The following is a 7,757-nucleotide window of genomic DNA, read 5'->3' on the forward strand; positions in this document are numbered from 1 at the left end:
GGACATATACTTTGTGCATGACAAGTAATTTTTCCAACAATTGTTTAGAGATTATTTCACTTATAATTCACTGTAATCACAATTCCAGTGGGTCTTGACTGTGCCTTTAAACAGCTTGGAAAATTCTAGAAAATGTCATGGCTTTAGAAGCTTCTGTTAGACTAATTGACATCATTTGAGTCAATTGGAGGTGTACCTGTGGATGTTTAAGGCCTTACCTTCCAACTAAGTGCCTCTTTGCTTGACATCATGGGAAAATCAAAAGAAATCATCCTAAAATTGTAGACCTCCACAAGTCTGGTTCATCCTTGGGAGCAATTTCCAAATGCCTGGAGGTTCCATGTTCATCTGTACAAACAATAGTACGCAAGTATAAACACCATGGGACCACTCAGCCCTCATACCACTCAGAAAGGAGACGCGTTCTGTCTCCTAGAGATGAACGTACCTTGGTGCGAAAAGTGCAAATCAATCCCAGAACAACAGCAAAGGACCTTGTGAAGATGCTGGAGGAAACAGGTACAAAAGTTTCTATATCCACAGTAAAACGAGTCCTATATCGACATAAGCTGAAATGCCGCTCAGCAAGGAAGAAGCCACTGCTCCAAAACTGCCATAAAAAGCCAGACTACGGTTTGCAACTGCACATGCGGACAAAGATCGTACTTTTTGGAGAAATGACCATTATTATGTTTGGAGGAAAAAGGGGGAGGCTTGCAAGCCCAAGAACACCATCCCAACGGTGAAGCACGGGGGTGGCAGCATCATGTTGTGGGGGTGCTTTGCTGCAGGAGGGTCTGGTGCACTTCACAAAATAGATGGCATCATGAGGGAGGAAAATGTGGATATATTGAAGCAAAATCTCAAGACATCAGTCAGGAAGTTAAAGCTTGGTTGCAAATGGGTCTTCCAAATGAACAATGACCCCAAGCATACTTCCAAAGTTGTGGCAAAAGGGCTTAAGGACAACAAAGTCAAGGTATTGGAGTGGCCATCTCAAAGCCCTGACCTCAATCCCATTGACAATTTGTAGGCAGAACTGAAAAAGCGTGTGCGAGCAAGAAGGCCTACAAACCTGACTCAGTTACACCAGCTCTGTCAGGAGGAATGGGCCACAATTCACCCAATTTATTGAGGGAAGCTTGTGGAAGGCTACCCGAAATGTTGGACCCAAGTTAAACAATTTAAAGGCAATGCTACCGAATACTAATTGAGTGAATGTATACTTCTGACCCACTGGGAATGTAATGAAAGAAATAAAAGCTGAAATAAATCACTCTACTATTATTCTGACATTTCATATTCTTAAAATAAAGTGGTGATACTAACTGACCTAAGACTGGGAATTTTTACTGTGATTAAATGTCAGGAATTGTGAAAAACTGAGTTAAAATGCATTTGGTTAGGTGTATGTAAACTTCTGACTTCAACTGTACAAAGTGTTGCTGTGCATTTTTTTATATAATTTTTTGCTGTATGGGGCTCAACTACTTGCAGCAGTGTGTGTGCTGCCAGGCCGGCCATGCTAGTTAGCTCCGTTGTCGTTTGGCCCAGCATTGATGGGATTACTCAGTCTCTTCATGTGACAAACATGAGGTGGTATTGCAACACAACACTAGCCCTTTCTGGGACCAGGAAGGTCTCAACCCAACTCCCTCCTTCCTCTCCCAGCCCTATCCTCTATCATCATCCCTCTTTAATTGATGTTATTCTTCCTCCCAAGCATCACACCTCCACTAAGCGACCCACTAATTATTCTTGTACAAGTCCCTGCTCAGGAGGAAATAATGGCCCTTGCCGAACAAACATCTCTTTCCTCTTCATCGTCTAACTTCATTCCATTACCCCGGAATCCATCCTCTCTCTTATCAACCCCCAGATTTTGTTACCGATTAGTAATTAAACCCAGATAATCTGTTAGCTCGCTGAGCTATGGCCTAGGCGTTAGCTAAAAAGAGAAAACCACACGAGTCCTCAGGTTTTATGCAAAGTTACTTATGAACATGGTTGACTGAAACACCTACATCACACCACCACTGATCACTCCTGACTTCTCTATGGCCAGGGCACAAATTGATGGCCAGTACAGCAGCAGAGAAACAATTTAATTTAAAGGTCACGTTCGTCCTTCCAGACAATCAATATTGACCCAGATACATCCCGACATGCATTCCGTGTGAGTGAGTTGAGCACTGGTCAGCTGTATGTTCAACCGCACCTGCCGCAATTGCTTATTACCCATCTGCAACAGCCTAACTATATCTGAGGACCGCAACCAACCTTAACCTGAGAATATAGATAATGCCCTGTAGGCTAGTCAGCGACGGCAGCAAAAACAAAATTTGACAGGGGGTGCAGGATTTCTTTTCCCAGATTTAGATACGTTTCTGCTTATAATTTCTGACGTTTTGGTAGGCTATTTGTTAGTCAACTTGCCTGTAATATAGATACAAGCATCTTCTCGTCATTATATGTTGTCCTAAAAAGACTAAATAAACCCTTGCTCAACAGAATGTCATAAAATGTATAGAATGAATGCTTCAATCTAGTTGATATCGGTTAAGTTATCTGTCATCTCTGCTTCATTGGCGGAGCAAATACATTCAGGGACCGGGGAGAAAATGCAATAGGAAATGGAAAGCTGTGAAAACCACCCAAATAGTTTCTGATAAGATTTCAATTCGGCTTCGATGCATATTTTGTGGTTGAAATACTATCCGCTTTTATGATGCTGATAAAGATGGCACCCCTACAGACTAACTTCGCATTTGCATTTTCTTAAAATGCTAAAATAAATATTATTTCCCCACTCCTGTTCCCAAGTCACAATCTTACCTACATTGTGTATAATTTTACTGCAAGAAATGGTTGGGATTTGGTTGGGATTTAATATTAAGGCTGTGAGAGGTTATAGACCTACAGTCAGTGTCCAGATTTCAGTTTCCATTTAACCTCTGAACAGTAGGCTACTGTTACCTTGACATGCCATAGGCCTATTTGAAGTCCCCGTCTTGTGACTGTCAAATTTGTATAGCTCCTCACAATCGTCACATAACATAGCCGGGACTGGCATCCTCCTCTTTTACAACTTTCCCAAACAATTTCTGGCCCTCCCTTCTCTTTATTTTCAACTCTCCATTTCGCAGCGTTACTGTTTTTCAATTAAACTCTGATTATTTTCCTGCATGGACGATGTTCACTTTTTCTGCTGTTCCCAAAAGCATTTGGCGTGTAGGCTTTGACATGCGTACAGTTATAGGCCCTAAAGCTTAGAGATTTCCACACTAATGCCAGATAGGCTTTTCTTAAATTATTTTACGCTAAATATAGCCTATAGATATAAATTGCACAAGAATAATACATTTAGGGATTTTTTAAAGGTATTGTTTTCTCTTTTGGCTATAAAAGTGGAACTGACAGCATTTTAACTACTTCGCATATATGAAACAGACAGACAAATCATATCAGTGAAAAATATAAAATTCTTAATTTACGCTACAAAACACACTTTATAAGAGGTTTTACAAATACAGTACCAGTTAAGTTTGGATACCTACTCATTCCAGGGCTTTTCTTAAATTGTACTATTTTCTACGCGTTCTGTCTCCTAGAAATGAACGTACCTTGGTGCGAAAAGTGCAAATCAATCCCAGAACAGCAGCAAAGGACCTTGTGAAGATGCTGGAGGAAACAGGTACAAAAGTATCTATATCCACAGTAAAACGAGTCCTATATCGACATAACCTGAAAGGCCGCTCAGCAAGGAAGAAGCCACTGCTCAAAAACCGCCATAATAAACCAGACTACGGTTTGCAACTGCACATGGGGACAAAGTTTGTACATTTTGGAGAAATGTCCTCTGGTCTCATGAAACAAAAAATAGAACTGTTTGGCCATAATGACCATCGTTATGTTTGGAGGAAAAAGGGGGAGGCTAGCAAGCCCAAGAACACCATCCCAACCGTGAAGCACGGGGGTGGCAGCATCATGTTGTGGGTGTGCGTTGCTGCAGGAGGGACTGGTGCGCATCACAAAATAGATGGCATCATGAGGAGAGGAAAATTATGTGGATATATTGAAGCAACATCAGTCAGGAAGTTAAGGCTTGGTCGCAAATGGGTCTTCCAAATGGACAATGACCCCAAGCATACTTCCAAAGTTGTGGCAAAAGGGCTTAAAGGACAACAAAGTCAAGGTATTGGAGTGGCCATCGCAAAGCCCTGACCTCAATCCTTTTGAAAATTTGTGTGCAGAACTGAAAAAGCGTGTTAGCAAGGAGGCCTACAAACCGGACTCATTTACACCAGCTCTGTCAGGAGGAATGGGCCAAAATTCATCCAACTTATTGTGGGAAGCTTGTGGAAGGCTACCCGAAATGTTTGACCCAAGTTAAACAATTTAAAGGAGGCCATGCTACCAAATACTAGTTGAGTGTATGTAAACTTCTGACCCACTGGGAATGTGATGAAAGAAATAAAAGCTGAAATAAATAAATCATTCTCTCTAGAATTATTCTGACATTTCACATTGTTAAAATAAAGTGGTGATCCTAACTGACCTAAAGACAGGGAATTTTTACTTGGATCATATGTCTGGAATTGTGAAAAACTGAGTTTAAATGTATTTGGCTAAGGTGTATGTAAACTTCCAACTTCAACTGTCCATATGAAATGAGTAAAGCAGTACGTAAACATTATTAAAGTGACTAGTATTCCATTATTAAAGTGGCCAGTGATTCCAAGTCTATGTATATAGGGCAGAAGCCCCTAATGTGCAGGGTTGAGTAGCAGGTGGTAGCCATCTAGTGATGGCCATTTAACAGTCTGATGGCCTTGAGATTAAAGCTGTTTTTCAGTCTCTTGGTCCCAGCTTTGATGCAGCTGTACTGACCTCGCCTTTTGGATGATAGAGGTGTGAACAGGCCGTGGCTCGGGTGGTTGATAGCCTTGATGATCTTTTTGGCCTTCCTATGACATGGGTTGTTGTAGGTGTCCTGGAGAGCAGGTAGTTCGCCCCTGGTGATGCGTTGAGCAGACCGCACCACCCTCTGGAGAGCCCTGGGGTTGTGGGCGGAGCAGTTGCTGTACCAGTCGGTGATACAGCCCGACAGGATGCTCTCAATTGTTCATCTGTAAAAGTTTGTGGGTCTTAGGGGTCTTCAGTCTCACTGAGATTCAGTGATGTGTACGCCGAGGAACTAGAAGCTTTCCACCTTCTCCACCACGGTCCTGTCAATGTGGATAGAGACGTGCTCCCTCTGCTTTTTCCTGAAGTCCATGATCAGCTCCTTCATTTTGTTGACGTTACTTTCCTGGCACCACTCCGCGATGTCCCTCACCACCTCCCTGTAGGCTGTCTCGTCATTGTTCGTAAATCAGGCTGACTATGGCTGTGTCCTCTGCAAACTTGATGATTGAGTTGGAGGCGTGTGTGGCCACGCAGTCATGGGTGAACAGGGAGTACAGGAGGGGGCTGAGAACGCACCCTTGTGGTGCCCCAGTGTTGAGGATCAGTGAAGTGGAGGTGTTTTTTCCTACCTTCACCACCTGGGGGCAGTCCGTCAGTAAGTCCAGGACCCAGTTGCACAGGGTGGGGTTCAGACCCAGGGCCCCAAGCTTGATGAGCTTGGAGGGTACATTGGTGTTGAAGGCTGAGCTATAGTCAATGAACAGCATTCTTCCATAGGTATTCCTCTTGTCCAAGTGGGATAAGGAAGCGTGCAGTGCAATGGCGATTGCATCGTCTGTGGAGCTATTGGGGCAGTAAGGAAATTGTGGGTCTAGGATGTAAGGTAGAGGTGATAGGAGCCTTAACTAGCCTCTCAAAGCACTTTATGATGACAGAATTGAGTGCTACGGGGCGATAGTCATTTAGTTCAGTTACCTTTGCTTTCTTGGGTACAGGAGCAATGGTGGAGACTAAAATTGAGATTTTTGGCCATCAAGGAAAATGCTATATCTGGCGCAAACCCAACACCTCTCATCACCCCGAGAACACCATCCCCAGTGAAGCATGGTATTGACTAGTTATGCACGCTCAAGTTCTGTTTTGTCATATTATGTTTGAAGATGCAAAATATTTTTTATTGTGAAACAAGCATGCTGTGTAAATCAAATGATACAAACCCCCCAAAAAATCTATTTTAATTCCAGGTTGGAAGGCAACAAAATAACAAAATAGGCCGTCATTGTAAATAAAACTGTGTCCTTAACTGCCGCCATGCGTAGTTAAATAAAATAAAAAAATCTAAGCCTACCTGTCCCCTCCCATTTAGAGTCCCTGTGCCCCCTTCTCAGGCCCAGTTAAGGACTAGGAGGGCTGACTATGGTGATTTTTTTTAAAATTTTATTTAACCCTTATTTAACTAGGCAAGTCAGTTGAGAACAAATTCTTATTTATAATGATCACTAGGAACCAAACCCTAACGACGCTGGGCCAATTGTGCGCCGCCCTATGGGACTCCCAATCACGGCCGGTTGTGATACAGCCTGGAATCAAACCAGGATCTGTAGTGATTCCCCTAAGCACGGAGGGCAGCTCCTGAACGTGGGTGTGTTGACAGCTACGCCCCAGTGCTTGAGGATATAGCAGGGCTGCCAATGGAACAACCACCAGACTGGGACAGGCAAAGCGATCTGGAGGAGATTATATGACAGCTGACCACACGACAGGCTAATAAAATCAAATTGAAATGTACAAGAATTATGGTAAAGATAATTTTTTCCATTGTAAGAGAGCTGTGCCAGGGAATAAGTTATGTTTTTATTCAAGCAGGTGTTTGCATAGTAATTGAGGGTAAAGTACATCCCTGTCGATGTGTGTTGTGGACTTCAGAATGGACAGCAGAATGTACTGTAGGCAGAATGACTATATTTAAGCACCAGTCTGATTTTAAAATGTCAAAACATGTAACATTAATTAATTAACACATTATGTGGTGACTCAGTTCGTCCTGAGGTGTATTCATCACTAGGAACCAAAAAGGAACCATACAGGGAGGGACCTACCTGAATTTCTCCAATAGAAAACGTTTACTGTTTGCAAATATACCCATAGTGGCACAGGCAATGCTTTAATTCTGCCACTAAGAAGCACTGCTGTGTCAAACATCCTATCCCACCCATTTCTCTTCAACTGTTGCATTGAAATAGTCTCACGTTCCAAATCTGTGTGTTATTGTGTTGTTTACCTTCCATTTGTTTATGTCTGTTTCGGGGTTTAGATCACTTTGGTCTAGTTTTGATAGGCAACAGTGTAGGGTTGTTGAATGCACAAACAGTTAGGTACCAAGACTACTCTTTTTGGGCGGCAGGTAGCCTAGTGGTTAGAGCATTGGGTCAGTAACCGAAAAGTTGCTGGATCGAAACCCCGAGCTGACAAAGTAAAAATCTGTCGTACTGCCCACAAACAAGGCAGTTAACACACTGGTCCCCAGTAGGCTGTCATTGTAAATAAGAATTTGTTCTTAACTGACTTGCCTAGTTAAAGGTTAAAAATAAATAAAAGTGTTCTGTACGTTGGTCCGGGTTCAACCTGGCAATGCCCCGTCACGTCATTGGGTGAAAGCGGGGAGGGAGGAGCGCACTTCTCAAATCAAACAGTAATCTGCGCTCGGTCATGTTGTCAAGGCAGCATGGTGCATCGTCCAGAAACATACATCTATTTTCTGTAAAAAAAAATGTTTGAATTTTAAAACTAGTTTTCATTGAGAAGGCAGACAAAGCGTTTTTATCAAAATAAATTACTTTTGCATATGA

The sequence above is a fragment of the Salmo trutta genome, chromosome 26 (assembly GCF_901001165.1).
Source record: "Salmo trutta chromosome 26, fSalTru1.1, whole genome shotgun sequence".
Taxonomy (NCBI): Eukaryota; Metazoa; Chordata; class Actinopteri; order Salmoniformes; family Salmonidae; genus Salmo; species Salmo trutta.